The 20,469-nt window shown below is 41.7% G+C and overlaps 2 protein-coding genes and 1 long non-coding RNA gene across 3 annotated transcripts in view; 2 read left to right on the forward strand and 1 right to left on the reverse strand.

Moving 5' to 3' along the window:
- Positions 1-20,469, forward strand: part of LOC138566132 (zinc finger protein 850-like) — a 459,100-nt gene that overhangs the window by 315,564 nt on the left and 123,067 nt on the right. The gene's annotated exons all lie outside the window — the stretch shown is intronic.
- LOC138566136 (zinc finger protein 850-like) overlaps positions 1-20,469 on the reverse strand; it is a 317,241-nt gene that overhangs the window by 35,536 nt on the left and 261,236 nt on the right. The window lies entirely within an intron of this gene.
- LOC138566142 (uncharacterized) overlaps positions 1-20,469 on the forward strand; it is a 34,909-nt gene that overhangs the window by 8,775 nt on the left and 5,665 nt on the right. The window contains exon 2 of the long non-coding RNA XR_011301850.1: positions 16,293-16,674. This is a non-coding gene — a long non-coding RNA (uncharacterized lncRNA). The remainder of the gene's footprint in view (positions 1-16,292; positions 16,675-20,469) is intronic.

Here is a 20,469-nt window from a genome sequence, read left to right on the forward strand (position 1 = left end):
GCAGGTCCAGCAAGACACTCTCTGCGCCATGGAAACTGCGAAAGCCTGATTGTTTTTTATGTAGAATTCCCCTTTCTGAGACGTGGGCCTGGAGTTGCAGCATAGCTACTTTATCGATGAGTTTCAAAACAAATAGGGTGTTTGTAATTGGCCTCAATTTGCTGCATCATTAGAATCCAATCCTGCTTTTTTAAATAATGGTGTAATGGCAACATTTATTTTATCAAGGACGGGATGTTGCCAGTCCGAAAAGAGGAGTTTACAAATCTGCAGAGGAAAGGGGTGAAAATGTCCTTCTGCTCCAATATGATTTTTGAAGGGAGGTGTTCACCGGGACGGCTTGTGGGGTGCATTTTTCTCAGAATGTTATGAATTTCTGTATCAATATGCTCCCTAAATCTAAAGCCAATTTCAGGATTATGTAGGGGTGGCTTCCCGTTATCCAAAAATTGGGTTGACGTGTCCTTCTTCATTTCCCTTATCACTGATAACGATGGTATGTAAGGTTGTCCTAGTTAATTCCTCCTGGATTTCCCTGGGCAGTTTTTAATTTATCAGAGAGAGAAAGCTTTCTGTACTCTATTGCAATCTACATGGGTAGGTTTAATGATGGGATTGGTGCATGCAGGTTTCTCCCAAGATCTAAAAAATCTGAAGAGTTCCTTGGTCTGATTCCCAGCCCGGAGCATTTGGTCATTATAAAAATTGTTTGTTTGTTTGTTTTTTGATTCACTTTCTTATGCGCACCAAACCCGTGGTTAACAGGGCGCAGCAGTAAGAAAATTCAAGGCTTACATGGTTACAAAATGTACAAGATATACAATAAAAGCTTATATAATTACAAAAATATGCAATGTACAAATATGCAAGTTACAGAGCAGCACAGAGTTTAAAAGAGAATATTAGGCTAGTGGGACCCAGCTGAACTAGGTAAGGAGTTAGCCTAGAGGGCAGTAGGCTAGGAGTCAATCGAGATGAGGAGTTTGATAGCATTTTTTCTGAAGTGTGGGTAGGGTTGGTCTGCTCTTGGGTCTACTGGCAGTAGATTCCAAAATTTAGCAGCTTTCACTGGGAAACTATTACCACCAATCGTGGCAAGCCTGTATCTGGGTATAGCCAGGCAATTGGCATTGCCAGCTCTAGAAGGTCTGAGAGAGATTCTTCTATGAAAATTATCTGTGAGGTAGCTGGGGCAGCGTTATTTAGAGCTTTGTGGGTCAGTGATAGCGTCTTTAGCTGTATTTTGTTGCTAGTGGACAGCCATTTATGATGGTGTCTAATGGAGGAAATATGCGTTCTTTTGTTTATGCCAAGTGCTGCTCTCAAGGCATTATTTTGTAGTGTTGGAGCCTCCGGATGGTCATTTTATTAGCAGCACTGTATATGGCATTACAGTAGTCCATTCTGGATAGCATTAAGGCTCTGGCCAGGATCATGCAGCTGTCGTTAGAGAGGAATGGCTTGCCAGATCTTATCAGCTTGCAAGTATAGGCCATGGTGGAGGCCAAGGATTGTACCTGTTTATCAAAGGACAAGGTGGGGTCCAGGTAGAAACCAAGGGTTTTTACTTCCTTGGAGACTTTGATGGTGTTCCTGTCGATATTAAATGAGGAAAATTCCTGACCTAGTTTTTTGATGTTGACATGTGTACCCATGATTACCAACTTGGTCTTATCATCGTTCAGGCACAGGCCATGAGTGGCCATCCAAGCCTGGATGATAAGATATACCCTATTCACCAACTCCGTGTCTTTACTATGATCCCCAGAAAGCGGGAGGAGAATCTGTGTATCAGCTGCATAACTAGTGTATATGATACCCAGATGGTCCAAATCATCAAACAAGTGCTTGGTGCAGATGTTCTATAGAGTTGGGGAGACACAGGAACCCAGAGGAACACCACACAGGATTAGGGTAGGGTCTACGGCTGCTGATGGAGAGAATACTCTCATAGTTCTCTCGCTCAGGAATGATTCGATCCATCTAATAGCCTCAGAGAAGTGAGCGGCAGAATCAAGGTGTCTACAGAGGATCTTATGGTCCACAAGATCAAATTCAGCTGAGAGATCAAGAAGGAGCAAGAGTACTGTCTTCCCTTTATCTCTCAGCTCATCAATTTGGGATTTTAAATCAATTAGGTGGGTTTCCGTACCGTATAGAAGGCAGAAGCCAGATTGTCTGTCTCCTAAGAGTTTATACAATTCTAGGTGTTTCCGAATTTGGTTATAGGCAGCTTTGTCCAATATTTTAAGTAAAAATGGTACTGTGGTAATGGGACGGTAGTTGGTGGGGATGAGAGGATCTAATAACTGTTTCTTGAGGAGAGGGAGCACCCAAGACTGTTTGAGGTTGGCAGGGATGGAGCCTGACGTAAAGGAGGCATTAATCCATTTGGCGATGAACGTAGATAGTTCTCTGGCAGCATCTTTTATTAGTTGCGCTGGGCAGATGTCACCTTTGCAATTGGAGGGCTTCAATGAAAAGATAACTTTTCTACTTCCAGGGCAGACATTTTGGTGAAGTGGAATATATTGTTGTGTGACGTCCGTGGGTCACTAGACAGAGGGTTTTTAGGTGAGTGCTGTAAATTCAGCGTTTCTTTTTTTTTGCTGTATTTTATTTTGGAGCATGTTGATTTTGTTTGCAAGTGCATGTTGGATGTCTGTACACCAGGACTTATCCTGTAAGTAACTAATTGTGCTTACTTTCTGCAATTTTGGTCTTGTAATCCTTTGCCTTAAGCTACCAGGCTTCCAGATTTTCAGGAGTCTTATCTCTCAACCAAGTATGTTCGCTTGTCATTTTATGGTCTTTAATTCAGCCAACTCAGGAGTAAACCATTTCTGATGGTTAGGGTTATCTCCGATAGTTCTAGTTTTCAGAGGAGCCACCTGATCCAACATACCCAGAATCTGAACATTATAGGTTTTAATTAGGACTCGTTAGTTTTAAACATTATTGTGTCTAAGCATTTTTCGAGAATAGGTGCGGTAACAGTCTTCATGTTTCTGTTATGCACTTTCCGCCCCGGTTCATGTCTTCTAGGTGCAATGGATGGGAGTGTTAACTGAAAGGAAATAGAAAAGTGGTCCGACCAAATGCATGATGTGGTGATTATATTATCAAGAAGAATATTTCCACTTCCCACACAATCGAGAGTATGTCCTTTTATATGAGTCGGTTCACTATTATATATTATTATCTGGTGTCCATTTAAGGCCTTCTGGAGTACAAGGGCTTTGTTGTCCTTAGCATGACCCTTCCAAAGATTGAAATCACCCAATATCACTAAGGCGGAGTTTGTTGTCAATAATGGGGCTAGGACATCTACAATCTCCTCATTAAATTTAACGGATTCCCCTGGCGGTCGGTAGATACTGTGATTGGAGTCAGGAAGTAATTTAACATGTAGCAAGTCACAATCAATACATTGTATTTTTACCTCAGAAATTCCAAGTTCTTTTTTACATATTACTGCCACACCACCTCCTAGGCTCCCCTCCCGGTGCTTTCTGAAGAAAACATAACCGGGAGGTGTCACTTGTTCGATAGTCGGGCCATGAGCATCTGTAAGCTAGGTTTCTGTGACGCACATGATATCCAGGATGTGTTGTAGAATATAGTCATGGACATCAATCATGTGTTTCACAAGAGATCTTGTGTTAAGTAATGCTACCATTAGTTTGGTAGGGGATAGTCCTTTGGTAGTTAAGACATCAATTTTAGGGAAGGCTTTTATCTCGGGATGTGGATTAGCTGTGGCGTTATCAAGATCTTTGATCTGTGGGCAATCTATTACCATGGCTCTGTTCACATTGGGAATCGGTAGATCATGATCCTCTACTGTCTCCATATTGTCAACCAGGGTATCGGGAGTGTAGATGGTGTCTTGTATTTTTATTTGAATTTCTGCCAGCTCTGAGCTGCACACAAGGGAATCCTCTCTAGCCGTGGCTATTGCCTGGAGGATTTCTGTGAGTCCCATTTGAACAGAGATCCAGTGAAAAAGAAGGAAGAAGTCTTACTTACTGCCGAACCGCCCGTCTGTGCATGGACTGGCACAGACTAGCCAGTCCCGTGCGCGCCGGCGCATTCGCGCCAGGTTTGGGGGGAAGAACGCGCCGAAAACTACACAGCCTCTGGGTAATGTAGTTTCAGTGCGTTAGTGCATGCAGAGGAGGAGTATCCTCTGATTCAACTCACACTAATGTGGATCGGGGGTTTATAGCTTACACCCTAGTAGGTGAAAATTAAACTAGCACAAACAGCACAATCAATAGGCAGTAGGTGGCTTCAAATGAACATAATTTAAAATCCGGCGCAACAGTAGAAGAAAAACAAGTAAAACACATAGCAATGTGGAAAAAGCAACACAAAGGTAAAATATGACACGTATAAGACGTGATTAGCAGCAATAAGGTAGCAGCAACTTCAGCTGTTCTATGAGCGGGCAACAATCTATGGGTATGGTGAAGAAGGGAGCTCTGAAGTACTTGACACTGGTCCCGTGCGCACCTGCGCGTTCGCACCGAGTTTGGGGGGAAGAATGCGGCGAAAGCTACACAGCCTCTGGGTAATGTAGTTTCAGTGCGTTAGTACATGCAGAGGAGGAGTATCCTCTGATTCAACTCACACTAATGTGGATCGGGGGTTTATAGCTTACACTCTAGTAGGTGAAAATTAAACTAGGCACAAACAGCACAATCAATAGGCAGTAGGTGACTTCAAATGAACATAATTTAAAGTCCGGCGCAACAGTAGAAGAAAAACAAGTAAAACACATAGCAACGTGGAAAAAGCAACACAAAGGTAAAATATGACACGTAAAAGACGTGATTAGCAGCAATAAGGTAGCAGCAACTTCAGCTATTCTATGAGCGGGCAACAATCAATCAAACTCCAGTTCGATAGTCTCAATAGAACCAAAGGAGGCTTCTTCAACATGGACAGGACAGGAGGATCCCCCACAGGACCCAAAGGCCAAGACCCCAACGCACCCTTCAACAGCCTTGAGACCAGAGCCTTGCCCCGCACCGTTGGAGAGGAGGAAACCCAAAAACACTGAATGGCCACCTATTGAGAGCTGAGAAAAGAAATGGCCAAAAGCCTCACAGCTCATTCATGGAGGAATTGTAAAGTGTTCAGAAAACCACATAGCAGGGCCTGGAGACCCCTCGGGGTACACCATGCCAGACATTGTGCACAGTCACACATCTTAAGACTAGAGAACCTGCGTGTCCTCTGGACTGCCCTAGTCACAACTACAGAAAGACCCAACTCCTGGAGGACCCACCGTTCAGTTTTCAGACCCAACAAAGAATGAGGGAGGAAGTGGAAGAGAAAGAGCGTCCTCCTGCAGCGGCGATGGCCACCGTGGCAACACCCAAGGGGGAGCCAACAGCATCTCCAGAAGGCTCAGAATCCAAAAACAACCCCCTTCTGGGCCAGTAAGGAACCACCAGGATAAACACCACAGACTCTCCCAGATCTTCCTGAGGACCTTTGGAATCAAGGGGATGGGCCACATGCCACGCTAAGGTGAGAGCATCCACTCCACAGGACCCAGGGGGCCGAGCGTGGAAACACAACCAGGGAAGCAGAGTGTTGCCTGGGGAAGCAAAGAGAGCCACCCAGGGACAATCGAACCACTCGTAAATCTCCTGAAACCCTTTGCTGTGAATTGACAGCTCCTCCGACACCAGAAACACCATGCTGAGTCTGTCCTTCTCTTTTAAGAAGGTGTGGAATCTGCAAGTCACTCTTGGTGGTAATAGGATCAGATGGACTGTTCATAATATTAATAGGTTCAGTCATTGGTGGTAATAGGATCAGATAGACTGAGCCTAATATTAATAGATTCACTCATTGGTGGATTAGGATCAGATGGACTGAGCCTAATATTAATACATTCAATCATTTGTGGTATAGGATCAGAAGCAAGACGACACGGAGCAACACAGGTTTGATGCCCGGGTCCTCACTTAGAAACCTATAACCTATCATATCATATATCAAGGACAAAAAGGAAACCATTTCAGGTTTCTATATTAAAATCCAGAACCAAACTACCTAATAAATATATAGCATGAAAATCTAACGTATCTTAAAAATCTGGAGGATAGCTTTCCACACATGATTCCAAAATGGTCCGACATATTTCATTCTAAAAACATGTTTATAGGATCCCTCAAGTTCAGCACAAGACAAACTAATGTTATGATCCACGAGTTTGCATTGAAAAAGTTTAGGAGTTATTAAAACTCTACATTGAAACAATAAATGACTATTTTAGGCTGGCTGACGTAGGGGTAAGTACTACTCTGTTCAGAATATGCAGTCACATATACTCTGCAATCATTATTTCACAGTCTTGTTCCATTCCATTTCTGAAGACTATCTTTGTTCCCAAGTTCTTCCAACATTAATAATGTTACATGAACATTGATGCATGAAGGGAGTTAATATCCAAATATGTGAGTCTATCATGCACCAGTAATAAATCCTCATTGCACCAAACATATTTTCCATCCATACTTATCACAAACTGAGGAAGAAAGGAAACGTGTAAAGAAATTCTTTGTCTAAACTCTTTAAATATGACGGGTGCTCCATCTTGACACAAATCAGATCCCTTTGCATAACCATGGCTTCCAAAAAAGTGATTTCCCATTAATTTGAATACTCTCATTTTACCAAATATATTTTGACTTACATTTTTTAGGTTTTTTTAATGTAGGCAAACATTTTGGAATGTTGGAAGGTGCGGAAGTCACTCCTTCTGGTTAATTAGAAATCCGACGCTGAGCGATACTTTAGTAGAATTTGCTGTGGAAGTCTATCTACAGTGTTCATTGCTACAGGGTTTAAAAACCCATTTTGGCCGCGGAGCGGCCGCGGAGTGCTGCGAGGAGGTGCAGTCTGGCAGTCCGGCAGTCCGGCTACTGGCGCACTGCCCACTGCGTAACTGCGCAAAGACTATTCCTATCAACCCAAACGAGGATTAAAACAAAGTGCCTAAATCGCACACACAGAACAGACAAAAGTACTGGCCTCTATCCTATCGACTTTGCCCGATCACTACTAATTCACCTCCGAAGAAAAAAAACATCTAAAGTATTGGTGACTGTGGCATCATGGAGGATATCATTGGGGCTAATAAGCCTCGGCCAAATGAATACGAAGAAATGGGCCGCGTGTTAAGGAGCGGCGTACAAAAAACAAAAGAATCAGCTTTGAGTGAAAATCGAAAAAAATCAACAAACAAAGCAACAGAGACCGCAAATTCAGGTAACAGCACAGCCTCTCCTCCTATACCCCCCTCAGGTCCCCTCACCAATATGACTCACCTTGGAGAGAAGAAGTTGATCCTGAGCTGGGATGCATCTCATGTGAGCGGCCGCTGATCTTGGAGGGGTGTGGGCTCCGGAGGGGGTGTCCGCCGTCTCGGTCTCCACGGGGTGAGGCCGGCACCGAAGGAGGCGAAGGATTCCTAGAGAGACCGAGGTTGGCTCTGCCGTCGCCCGTTCTTGATGGGCTGGGCTCAGTCAAGGGGGCCAGCGGTGGTCGAGCGAGAGATCGCGATGAGAAGGGAGAGGAGGCGAGAGGAAATGAGGCGGATCCGGCACATGTGGTTCTAGGGCTGAGCGCGGAGCTCTTGGGGAGCGGAGCCCGCGGGCCCGCCACCGTGCAGGAGGAGGAGACATCCGACGAGGCTGCAACGAAAGAGCACAAGGACACGGACATGGGCGTGGAGCCTGCACGGGTGGTTTCAGGGCTGAGCGCGGAGCTCTTGGGGAACGGAGCTCGCGGGCCCGACACCGTGCGGGCTGAGGAGACGCCCTCTGGTGGTGCACTGAAGGAGTGTAAAGAAACGAACAAACTCAACGCAATGGGCCATACACAAAAGATTATAAAGGACTCAAGAGAGCTCACAGACAATAAAGCGACAAAGATAAACAAGAGGCTCGTTCTAAATGATATACAAATATGCAAAAGTGAGGTCCATCCAGTGACAGTGCGATCTGACTTACCCAGCCCGGAATGGAATCAATCAGAGTGTAGAGACACTAGCTGTCAAAACATCACTCTATCATACTTGGAGGAACAAGAAATGGGAGATATGGAAGAATTAAATATTCTGAGGGAACACAACTGGGCTAAAACACATACCTACTCGCATTCAGAAACTCAAGAAGAGGAGCCTCACAAAACAGAAATAAAACACCTATTTGAGGACAACAGGAAAGAAAATGAAGTACAAACATTTCCTGACAATAAAGAAAAGGAATTTCTAATAGATCAACAAACAAAAAGACAAGGAGCCAATAAATACAATCCAACTAATTCATCGACTCCGAACAACAGACTACCACCAAAACTACAAATGAAAAAAACGGGAAAATCAACACTCCCATATAACAACCCGATCGGAAGATTCTTTGAAAAATTAGGGAAGCCTCCTATAGTAAATCGTTTTGAACTTTCCGATTTAGACATTCTGGCAGGAATCCCACCATCCCCTCAAAGAAACAAAATATTCTCACCAAAGTTAGAAAAGTCATCAGAGGGGGGAGTTTTAAAATCGCATATACGTTGGCATCCAAGCCAACTGCCCCCACGTCAAAAGCCAGAAACAATTAAAATTGGTACAGATAGTGGAACTAAAGAGAACAGACCGCAGGTTTTTGAGGAAGATAAGAAAAATTCAATATTGGCAACAGGGTTGTATCAGAAAAGGATGAAGATATTAAACAAAAGGGGAAAACCAAACTCCCACCAGATGGGAAGAAAACAACAAGGACAGAGGAAAAATAAAGATAACAAATAACGAAAATGAAAATCCGGTGCTTACACAACCAGCTAATTCAGGGGAAAATAACATCGAGATTGTACTCAATGAAAATAAAATCGAAAAAGAGGAAATAAAAGCAGACAGCTCTACGAAGCCAAAACCAACCCAGCTGTGGAACCAAGAAGAAATAAAACTGCCAGAGGCAATATTGAATTACAAAAAAATGCTAAAACACAGAGAGAATACCCCGGGCTGGAACCACCCGCCGCTACACAAAAAGCTAGATGTCTCGACAGATGCCATACGATTCCTGTTTCCCACGCCACACAAAGCGAAATTGGAAAGTGAAACCCCTTTGAAAGAAGAAAAAAACTCACCCGTCAATAAGGTGGACATTTTACCTGTTATGTCAGCTGTGACCATCGCACTGGCACCTTTCGGGAAATTATACGAAACAATAAATGAGACATTAAAAGACCATACTTCATTATTAGCAGCTTGCAATATGAAGCTAACACACTTGGAAGGATACATAACAGCCTTAGAGGCATGGAAGGCATCCTCAAAGGTGCAAGGCACCATGACGGACAAAATGGAGGTGTTCCAGTTTTAAAAAAAAGCAGTATCCTCTAGTTCTCAAACCGACCAGATTGAAAATAAGAAAAATGGGTACGAAGATGAACAAACAGTAACCACAGCAAAAATAAACTGGAGACCGACAAAAACCAAAGAGAAAAAAGAAACGAACCTAAAGAAAATAGAAAAAGACTTAAAAGAAGAATACAAAGAAAATCAGTCGATGAGGGACCCAAATGAGATTGACCATCAATCTCAAAGAAAGAAGACCACAAAAAATAGCTCATGCCAAAAAGTAAAACTAAGTGCAAAAGAACCAACTGCAGAGGATAAACAATGCATAGAAAAAAATGTAAACTTATGCATGTCCAAGTGGATAGCTGGGACTGACCAAAAAACTAAAATTGCAGAAAGTGAACTAAAAGAAACAAACACGAAATCAACACATAAACATGTGGAGGAGAGTTCGCTTGATTTGGCAGACCTAAGTACATATTCGATCGAAAACTCAGAGTCGGAAATACCCCGCCCAAGTGGAAAGAAAAGAAAGGTGTCCTTTGAAGGAAGATACTTCCCCAAGAACAGATCCAAGAGTTACAAATAAGCCGACACAATCAAAGGCATCTGGAAAAGAGAAATATAAAACAGACGAACTAAGATATAGAAGAAGTCGGAAAACTCCAGAAAGGAAAATGTTGTTCCGATTGGCTAACACAAAGATAAACAAAACCAAATACGAAAGTGATAAGGATCGCCCTACACAGACTAAAAAGGAAAAACATGAGGACGAAAGGGCTGATAACACACTGAATAGTGGAACCCATCATAAACAATACTCTCAACACAATCAAAATGCAAGACAAAATAAAACAGAAACATCGTCACATAGAAAAAGTGCAGAAACACCAGAAAACCGATTCGAAAGAAGAGAAAAAACTAGCTCAAGTGACAGACACTCAGAAAGAAAAAACAGAATAAACAGAAGACCATTGGACTACTCCATACATTTAAACACCACTCGGACATCAACAATTTTCACTCACAAAAGTAACTCATCACGTACCTTGAAATTAGAAAAAAGTGACAAAAATGGGGAAAAGATCTTACTAAATAGTAAAGCAACTATGAGGCTACTACAAAAAGTGCACATAGGAGATCAAATTAAAAGTGTGGATTTAAACATAGTGGAGTTCGCACACAAAGCCCGGACAGACAGCATCTTCCTGCATATTACATCTTATACAGTGAAAAAACTCCTGTTATCTGTGGCAGGAGACCTAGTCAAAAGAGGGTATACCTTAAGAGAAACTACAGCAGAAGAAAGAGGGCATAGAAGAGACGATCTGCACAATGCAAGAGTAAAACGCAGATATGAGACAAATGAAAAAGAAACAAGAAAAACCTCACAGATAACACCTATAACTGAAAGACGATCTAGAACAAAGAGAAAATTCAATCTAACATTGGAAAAAGATGAGCGAAGAGAATCAGAGGATTGTCGTAAATCACGAGAAACATTAGATCAAAGTGGTTCAAAGAAGAAAAATGACAAGGAAAGAGCAAGGACCATAGAAAACTCTCTTTCCCAAGATTGCTGGATGAAAAATGACAAGAAATTACAAAGACCATCTCCAAGAAAGCCTAAAGGTCCGCTTCTTACACAGATCACCAGAGAACAAGAAAAACGCACCACCTATGGAAATGTCGCAACGCAGATGCAGACGAAAAAGACAGAAAAGAACCTTAATAAATGGGCATGGATCCCTTCGGCGTTGACAAGATATGTGAGGAAATAGCAACCAAATCGTCCCTCTGACAACTTAGATGGAGAGACGTTAAAAGAGCATCACGCGGCTGAAGAACCAGACCAAAACATCATTATTGGCTCGTGGAACAAAAGAGGCCACATCCACCTGACTTATTCAGGAGATGTGAACCTTGGCCTATTTGACCTGATAAGTTTACAGGAGACCTAGTTACTATCTCTGCCGAGCCTGGATGGCTTTGAAGTATTACTCTCTCCGGCACTAAAAGGAGAAAGAGGACGTCCTACCTCAGGCCTGTTGACAGCTGTAGAAAGCTGTGGTGCTCTCAGAATAGTTCACAACCTGATATCATCTCTGACAATTCAGGTAACACTGTTAGAATGGAATAAAGAAGACTCTACGCAAAAAAACTCAAGCAGGACCTTATCCTACTACTAAACGTCTATTGGAATCCGACGGTGACAAAGACCAAGAGTTTCATAAATAACGTGGAGAAAATTCTAACAGATGCAACTGAGAAGTACGACATGGACCACACCTTGATATGTGGCGACCTAAATGCCACCTGCCCTGCATTTGAGATGGAAAGGACAACGCATAACACGGGCAATGCACAATCAATAGCGAGAGGTGTAGCATGGACAAAACTGATGGAATCGTGGGATCTGTACAACCTAAATTCCCTAGAATCGGCCAAATCCAGAATTCCAACATGGGAAAGTGCTGGCAGAAGAAGCACAATTGATTATATCTTTGCCTCAAAAGAGCTATATCTCTCAACCAGAAGTTTCAAGGTAGTGAAAACCACGGCGAGTGACCACAATTTACTAACTGCAATGTGGCCAGCAAAAAAAAGGATGCCGGTGATAATGCCAAAAAACCTGGAACTAAACCAACAAGGACACTGATTGAAAATTACAACAGAAAGCATAATTTCTATCACGGCAGCTTATAATGGACAAAAAACCTCAAACACTTCAAAAGAAAATCTGGATTACAGCCCTCTTTTGATCCCTTATCTACCCCCACGACGCATACGAGCAGATGACAAAACACATTTACATATTTACAATGAGGAACTGTGGTTAAAGAAATCAAATCTAAGAAAGGCTACTCTGCTTGCACGCACAAACCCAACACAGACAAACGTAGACTTGGCATCCAAAACTAAAAGACTGTACAAATCGTGGATACAATCGACACGCTGGAAATTATATCAAGTGGATGCAGAGAACATGCTGAGAGCAGTCTGTAAAAAAAACTCACGAGATTTTTGGGCAATCATAAAACACAAAACCTCGCCTACGGACACAAGAACTAAAAACAGTGTTGCAGAAAAAAAATGGAGTGAACATTATACTGACCTATACAAAGATCCTATCCCAGAAGAAGCAACAGCGACTACCCAAGATGACGCAACCTGGGTAGTATGCTCAGAGGAGGATATTTTGACAAAGATTAAGAATTTGAACAACTCCCGTGCCCCTGGCCCAGACGGCATCTCCAAAGCCCATTTGAAACAGGATGCAGAAATTTGGGCTCCACTAATATCAGAAATCTTCAGAAGATCAAGGATTTCGAAAACCATCCCTGATACGTGGAAGACAGCAAACATCGTCCCAATTTATAAAAAGGGCCCAAGGGACGATCTGAGAAATTACAGGCCGATTGCACTATTAGACGTGCTCGGCAAACTTTTCGGATCCCTGTTGTTGGATGAATTTCAGATATGACAAAAAGAGGCAAAAACAACTGACCCCTTCCAATCAGGATTTGAAAAGAACTTGGGAACGTCAGTAAACATTATGCTGATCCGTATATTAAAATCAAAAGTCTTTGAGGGGCATCCATCAATATTCATTGCTTCAATTGATTTGGTCCAAGCTTTTGACCGCGTGAATAGGAATAAACTGTGGAGAAAACTGGAGAAACAAAAATGTCCACCATCCATTCTTGATCCAGTGAAAGCGCTATACAGTGAAATGTCGATTAAAATCCGGCTCAACGAAGCAGGCTGGATGTCTGAAAACATAAAAATGGGCAGAGGTGTGAAACAAGGCTGCCCTCTGGCGCCGGCGCTGTACAAGGCCTACATGGCCGACATAGCATATTCCGAAAATGACACTCGATCATTTCCACCACAAATAGGCGATTCAAAGGTGACAAGACTGCTCTATGCAGATGACATTCTACTGCTTGACCAAACAGCAATTGGACTCCAGAGACAAATAGAAAGTCTCACAGCCTACTTGAAAAAAACGACCTAGAACTTAATACATCAAAAACAAAAATCTTGATCTTAGAAAAACCAACAAGACCAAAAAAAAGATCGCAATGGTTCGCAAATTCTGAGAAACTGGAAACAGCCAAAAGCTGTACTTACTTAGGGGTGAAACTCTCGTCCAGTAAAATCGATAAAACGATGCAAGAACATCTCATCGCCAAAACACAAACCTTAGCAGCACAGGCAATATCGTTGGATAGAAAATTTGGGAAATTTTCAATTCTACCTTTAATAAACTTCTACAGAGCAAAGGTCTGTCCAACTCTGACCTATGGAGCAGAAGCTATGCTACATCTGCCGAAGACTCTATGGGCTAAACTTGAAGGTACATTTTGGCGTAGAGTGCTACGACTTCCAAACTCCACTCCCTTTGCAATTATCCGACGTGAACTGAGCCTTCAATCATTGGAATCCGTGGTGACGAGAAACAGCCTATTATTCCTGGGTAAAATCATAAGGCACCCTAGACCAAAAATTCTGGAGATCATACTCCAAGAGATGAGGAGCGAAAAAAACCCGATGTTAATAAGTTGGTACAGCAGACTGTTGGAACAGGTGGCTAAAATCGGATGTTCCGAATGGGATATAGAAAGGATCCCTGGAAAAATAAAGAGAAAACTTAAAATAGAAGACTGGATTGAGACTTTAGACAAAGCAGAAGATCTCACAACTTCCACACATCACATAATGAACACCCAAAAAATAGATGAGGTCAGAAACTACTTAAAAAAGTTTCCAGACAAACGATTGAGAACAACGTTTTTGAGAGCAAGGCTGAATTTACTGAAAACCAATGAGATTCTTTTTCGAAGAAAACAGTCGACTACTAAAAACTGTCGATATTGTGAGATGATGGAAAATGAAACATTACGCCATCTCCTCCTTCATTGTTCAGGAACAAAAAAGCTGCGAACTATCTATCTTAATCCACTCAGAGCTCGGCACCTAACGGTAAACGAAGAAACTTGGTGGAACATGCTAATGTGTGGCAATTCCACATCTTTGACTGTGGCAACAGCGAACTTTTTGGAAAAATTGAAGCTAGAGGGAAAAAACCAATAAAAGAAAGCTCCAAACTTTGTAACAAACAGAAAACTACACAACAATCACAACGAGAAACAACAAATAAAGACAGGAAAAATCTGGACAGAATTTGTAAAAATTGTAATACAGTTAAACACAAAAAAAAAAAAAAAATGTAGGCAAACAAAAAGGTTCTAAGATAACCCGCTGACGTTCTAATCCAAATATTCTTAAATATTTAATTGTTATTCTTAATGGAAAAGAGATCCTAAATTGGAATAGGTGCAGCTAATATCTTTGCCAAAATACACCAGGAGGGTATATCTATATAGTCTAGTATATCTATATAGTCTTCAGGCAAGAACCAGACTTCAATTTGCTAAAGATTCAATGCAGCGTGATACTAAAATTTGGAAACTTCACACCACAATTAAAGGATTCTTTAATTTACTAATAATTATGTTTATATTGATCCAAATGAAACTTAGCTAATGAATAGAATTTGCTGTTTTAAAGAACATGGGAAGGAAAATGAAGAAAACACATATATAGGGTATACAAGAAAATAGGAGATATTATCATTTTCATGGTTTCAAGGTGTCCGCACCAAGTATAATGGAGACCATAAACGAATAAGATCTTTACCCCTAGAGATGAATTGCATAGAATTCTGCTTACTTAGGTCTTTAATAGATGACGAGTTATGCATTCCCAAGTGTTTGATACCATTAGGGCACCATTTCATACCATTAGGGCACCATTTCATACCAGGATTAGTAAAGTCTTGTCTAAAGCAATAAGAGGGAGATTTTCTGACTGATCGACATTATGTTTGTAACCTGAGGCCAATGAGACCAAGGATATCATTAGTAGAAGGTGTCTAGCACTGCTACTATGATTTTTCAAGCTGAGAAGAACGTCATCAGCATATGCTATTAGTTTAATAGCTAATTCTGGAGTTTTGATGCCTAGGATGTTCTTGTTTAACCTAATTGATTCCAAGAATGGTTCAAGTGCTAGCATAAATAGAATAGGGGATAAGGGACAACCTTGTGTGTAAATGTCGATTTTATCTGTTAATAAGTTCATAACAATATGGCTTGAAGGAGAGCCTGCTACAAAACATAATCTGCTAGGGGCCAATTACAAACACCATTCAAAGGATTAAGCCTCCTTGCTTTAACACACAAAGCTAAAACATTAGGCCTCACGTTAGAGGTCCCTGCTTAAAACTGCACAATGCATAAAACTTGCTTACGCTTGCTGGAATTCAAGATAAACAGCATGACCTCTCACCGAGATATGCGTGTTGAAAGTACATCAGCTCATCCCAGATATGAGAAAATTCCACTGACATTAATGAGAAATTTACAGTAAACCATTTTATTAATACAACGAGACCGGCAGAAACACTTCCCTTTTTCTACTGCTTTTAACCTTTGACACAGTAAACGTTTGCGCTCCTCGCTTTGCTTCCTGATTTTACAAATAGCATTTGCTTTCAGTAACATGAAATGTGATGTACTATGACAAACTACTGCCTTTTTACTCTCTGCATATACCGTTCTGACCCAATTCTGGGAAATCATCACAGAAGTGACGGAGGGGTGATTGATCTGCCACAAGATGTCTAGGCACGTATAGTGATGTCTGGTATCTAGCTATATAAACATGATCATTCTGTTTTGAAAATTGTCAGCAACTGAGGAATGCAAAGACTTATGTTTTTTCTCCGTCATTGTAATCTTTCTTTGCTCACCCACTAGTGTTATTTGTAATAAATTGTGAAAAACCTCTGTGTCGGAATCTGTATGTATCTGATGTAAACGTGTTTATCCGATTTATATTTCAGACTGGGGCCGAACCACAAATATATCCATTGTAAATTCCCCGTTTTACAATTTGGTGACTCTGGTGGTGAGACTTCAGTGACAGACAGATCCAGCTTGGAATTTTTTTTCCAGCGGTTGACCAGTGCGGGATTGTCGGTTTGACGAATTCGCCGTGGAGGCCTCTGCTCAGAAAGGAGCTCGTGCTCTAGCAGTCACAGGAAAACCACAGACGAGCACATCTGCAACTAACTGCTCAACAAGAGGATTATCCGTTTGTGACCGAAGGTTTCCCCGTCTGAAAAGCTGTCTGAGGACCAGTACAGCGTTTGCTGAGAGGTTCCGACACAGACGTGCGTGTGTGCTGGCGTGTGTGCTGGCGAGATAGATGACATCTGAAATCCGGTGAGAATATTTCTAGCTGTTCAAATGACTATTTGAGAAATGAAAGTCGTGTAATTAAATTTTCTTTCCTTTCCGTTTTATTTATTTATTTAATTGTTTGTTTTGTTTGCATGTAGTATTGTACATTGGGGAAATACTACACTTAAGTATGCCCTAGGGGTTATAATCCTTGTGATCACGAGTTAAGTACAGAAGTTTCGCAAGGTAACAGAGATTAACGAACAACGCTAGGCGCGCCGATAACAGGTAATTGAGTAATCATGGGAAATGCATGTACAAAAGTGAATTGTTGCGCAAGTATGCGCTTGAATAAGCTAGAACAACACGTATCACCACTGCCGATGGGCAGTGCGGGTTGGGAATTGATGGTAAAAAAAAGGGTTAGGCACAGTTTTGTTCTTACGAGAATAGCACAAATATACCTCCAAAGGCAGTGATCCTGCCCTGTCTTTTCCGATTTATGGCTCTTTTGATTTAGCCCGAATTGCATATCTCAGGGAAGCATTACTGGCAGAAGGAGATAAAAAGATAAGACCTCTCCAGTGGGAAACGTATAAAATCTGGGAGGATTATGCCAGACAGAAATCTATGAGAGAAGCACGGCTTAAGGATAAAAAGCCACAATCAGAGAGGGATAAAGCAAAAGCCTATGAGCTCCAGAAACTAAAGGAAGGTTGGGAACAGAATAACAGAGAGTGTGCTCTAAGCACGGTAGGAGCATGTGTATCCAAATCATGTACTGGGGTTTCTGCACCTATGATGCAGACAGATGAAGAGCCTGATCCCTTATTAGAATGCCTTCTCTCCACTAAGAGAGCTCCTCTGCCTCCTTACTCTCGCCCGGAAGGGAGTGGGGAGTCAAGGGAGACCCCTCCTCCACCAAGTACCTCTGGATACCAGACTAGAAGCATAACTACATCCCAGACGGATGAAGCAAAATGTTTTGCAAATGCGTGGATAGCCAAAAGTACGGAAGGCATTAAAATAGCTAGGGATAATGCACCTCAAGTTGAACAGCCAGTGGCAAATGAAATTGTAAATTACTTATGCAACAAAGTATGGTCAGCCTATAAATTGATTAATAGGGATGAAGCATATGATCTTCCAGACCACTACAGGGAAATGGATGTGAATAGCTAAAAAGGGATCATTTCCATAGAGGACTGTTCAGATATTATAGTGACACTGCTTATGTGGCTTGAAATAATTCCCTTTAAAAAATCAGTAACGCACCAGAACCCTATGAGAGAAGTACCAGGCTTTGATAGCAGCAACCCCACACATCAGGTTCATGTGCCTTGGAATTGAATGGAATTATTATCTTTTACTGAGGATTTTCCAGATATTAGACAGAATCCAGAGCAATGGTATAGTCAAACTAACCGGGTGCTAAAGAGTGGACCTCTCACAATAAATGACATTGATCAATTGTTCTCATGTATATTACCCCCAGATATTTGGAGACAATGTAGAAAACGGGATAGTGAAGAACCTCCCAATAAATGGACTGATTTAGAGGATGAACAAGTGACCAAATACAGGGATGGGCAGGGTTCTTTACACAAGACTATTCTTGCCTTGCCAGAATACATAATGAGAAGGATAGAACAGATAGTACCCCGAAAACAGATGAACTGGGATAAGTTAACTCATTGCATACAGAATGAAGGAGAATCAGTTGAAAATTATTTTACCAGGAAAGAGCAGGCTTTTAGCTCTTTTAGCTCTTTTAGCGGAATGGATTTAAGTACGACCGAAGGACAAAAGGGATTTTGCTCCCACTTTGTAGAAGGGCTCCTTTCTTATCTTAAGAATGATATTCAAACGTATGAATCTACATGGCCAACCCAGAATGCTGCTCAAATATTGACCATGGCCAGATATTATGCAGATAGACACAATAAAGAAAAGACTGGGAAAGATAGAAAGCTTAATAGTTTAAAGACTAGAGTATTAATGCATTTCCAGCGAGAGGAAGGGGACATATGCAGACAGCAAGAGGTATGTTGAGAGGAAGACAGGGAGGAAGTGTACCCCCATTCAATGGAAGGAGTGGTATAGATGAAGGATGTCACTATTGTAAATCAGGTAACCATTGGATTAGGGAATGCCCTGTAAGACCAAGGGGGAGAGGGAGATCAGTGGGACGTTGTTTTTCCAGAGGACAGATGAGACAAGGTAACAGTGAAGAGGTAAAACCTATCCAAGAGCAGCAGAATTATTTCGATCCTAGACAAGGCCAACAGTATTCAGCAAGAGATTACTATGAAGATGACACAAATTCAGATGATTAGATAGAATAGGGATGCCCAAGAGAGGGAAAAGGGAGAGTGGAAATTCAAGTGGACCCCAAAGGACCCTATGTTGAATTAGCACTTAAAGTTGCAAAGCCAGGAAAAGTGAAGTTCTTACTTGACACCGGGGAGACCCATACATCCTTCTCCCATAAATTGGTACCTACCGCCCAGTATTTTACAGTAATTGACCTTAAGAACGCATTTTTTAGCATTCCAATCCATGAGGATAGCCAGTATGTGTCTGCTATTTAATATTTTAATATTTAATATTTAGCCGGTAAAGTGGCACAGCTAGTAGAGCGCTCGCTTTGACATCAGTGCAGAGCCTGCGAACGCAGGTTCGAATCCCGGCAGGGCCAAACTCAGCGTTTCATCCTTCCGAGGTCGATAAATGAGCATCACACACCGTGGGTAATAATAAGCAGCGCTCAGATACCTGAGGGTTCGTAGCGCTATATAAATGCCAAATTATTATTTATTTTATTATTGAAGGAAGGTCTTATACATTCTGTAGAGCTCCACAAGGTTATACAGAGAGTCCAAGTATTTACAGTCAAGCTTTAAAAGCACAGCTAGATTGTTTTCCACTTCCTGATGGCACAGCCTTCCTACAGTATGTAGATGACTTGCTTATATCTGCTGACACCAAAGAACAATGCATAAACTGTACAGTCCAATTATTGAATTTCTTAGCACCATTGGGTCACAAAGCTTCTCAGAGTAAGTTACAGTTTTGCCAAAAGCAAGTTACTTATTTGGGTCATCTCCTATCAAAGGGAGAAAGGAGATTACATCCGCAGAGAGTACAAGCTGTATTCAATACAGTAGCTCCAACCACACAGCAAGAAGTGAGAGGATTTTTGGGAATGACGTCGTTTTGCCGCCAATGGATTCCCAATTTTTTTCTCTTAGCAAAACCCTTACACAATCTCACTACCAAAGAGACACCAACTCCAATGCCATGGTTACCAGAACACCAAGCAAGCTTTGAGATGCTAAAACAGGCTTTATGCGATTCACCTGCTTTAGGGAACCCTAATTATGCTAAATGTTTTTCCTTGTTTGTGCATGAAAGATCTGGATGTTCGTTATCTGTATTAACTCAACTCCATGGAGATAAAAACAGGCCTTGTGCCTATTTTTCTTCAACCTTAGACACCATCGCTAGGGGTTTACCTAGATGCCTAAGGGCAATTGCAGGTGCTGCACTTCCTGTGAAACAATCTGAAAGTATCGTGCAAGGACATCCACTGCTAGTGCTGGTGCCTCATACTATTGATATACTGATGAACAAAACACAAACTCAGCATATGACTAATGCCAGGTTGGCTAGATATGAACTGATTTTACTTGCACCACACATAGCGATAAAAAGGTGTAATTCTCTGAACCCAGCCACAATGCTGCCCCTCCCTTCTGATGACCTCACTGTATTGCATGACTGTATCCCAACAACAGAGGAGGAGACAAAGGGAAGGGTAGATTTAACTGATATTCC

This window comes from Ambystoma mexicanum, chromosome 2p (genome assembly GCF_040938575.1).
Source record: "Ambystoma mexicanum isolate Mex_15411 chromosome 2p, UKY_AmexF1_1, whole genome shotgun sequence".
Taxonomy (NCBI): domain Eukaryota; kingdom Metazoa; phylum Chordata; class Amphibia; order Caudata; family Ambystomatidae; genus Ambystoma; species Ambystoma mexicanum.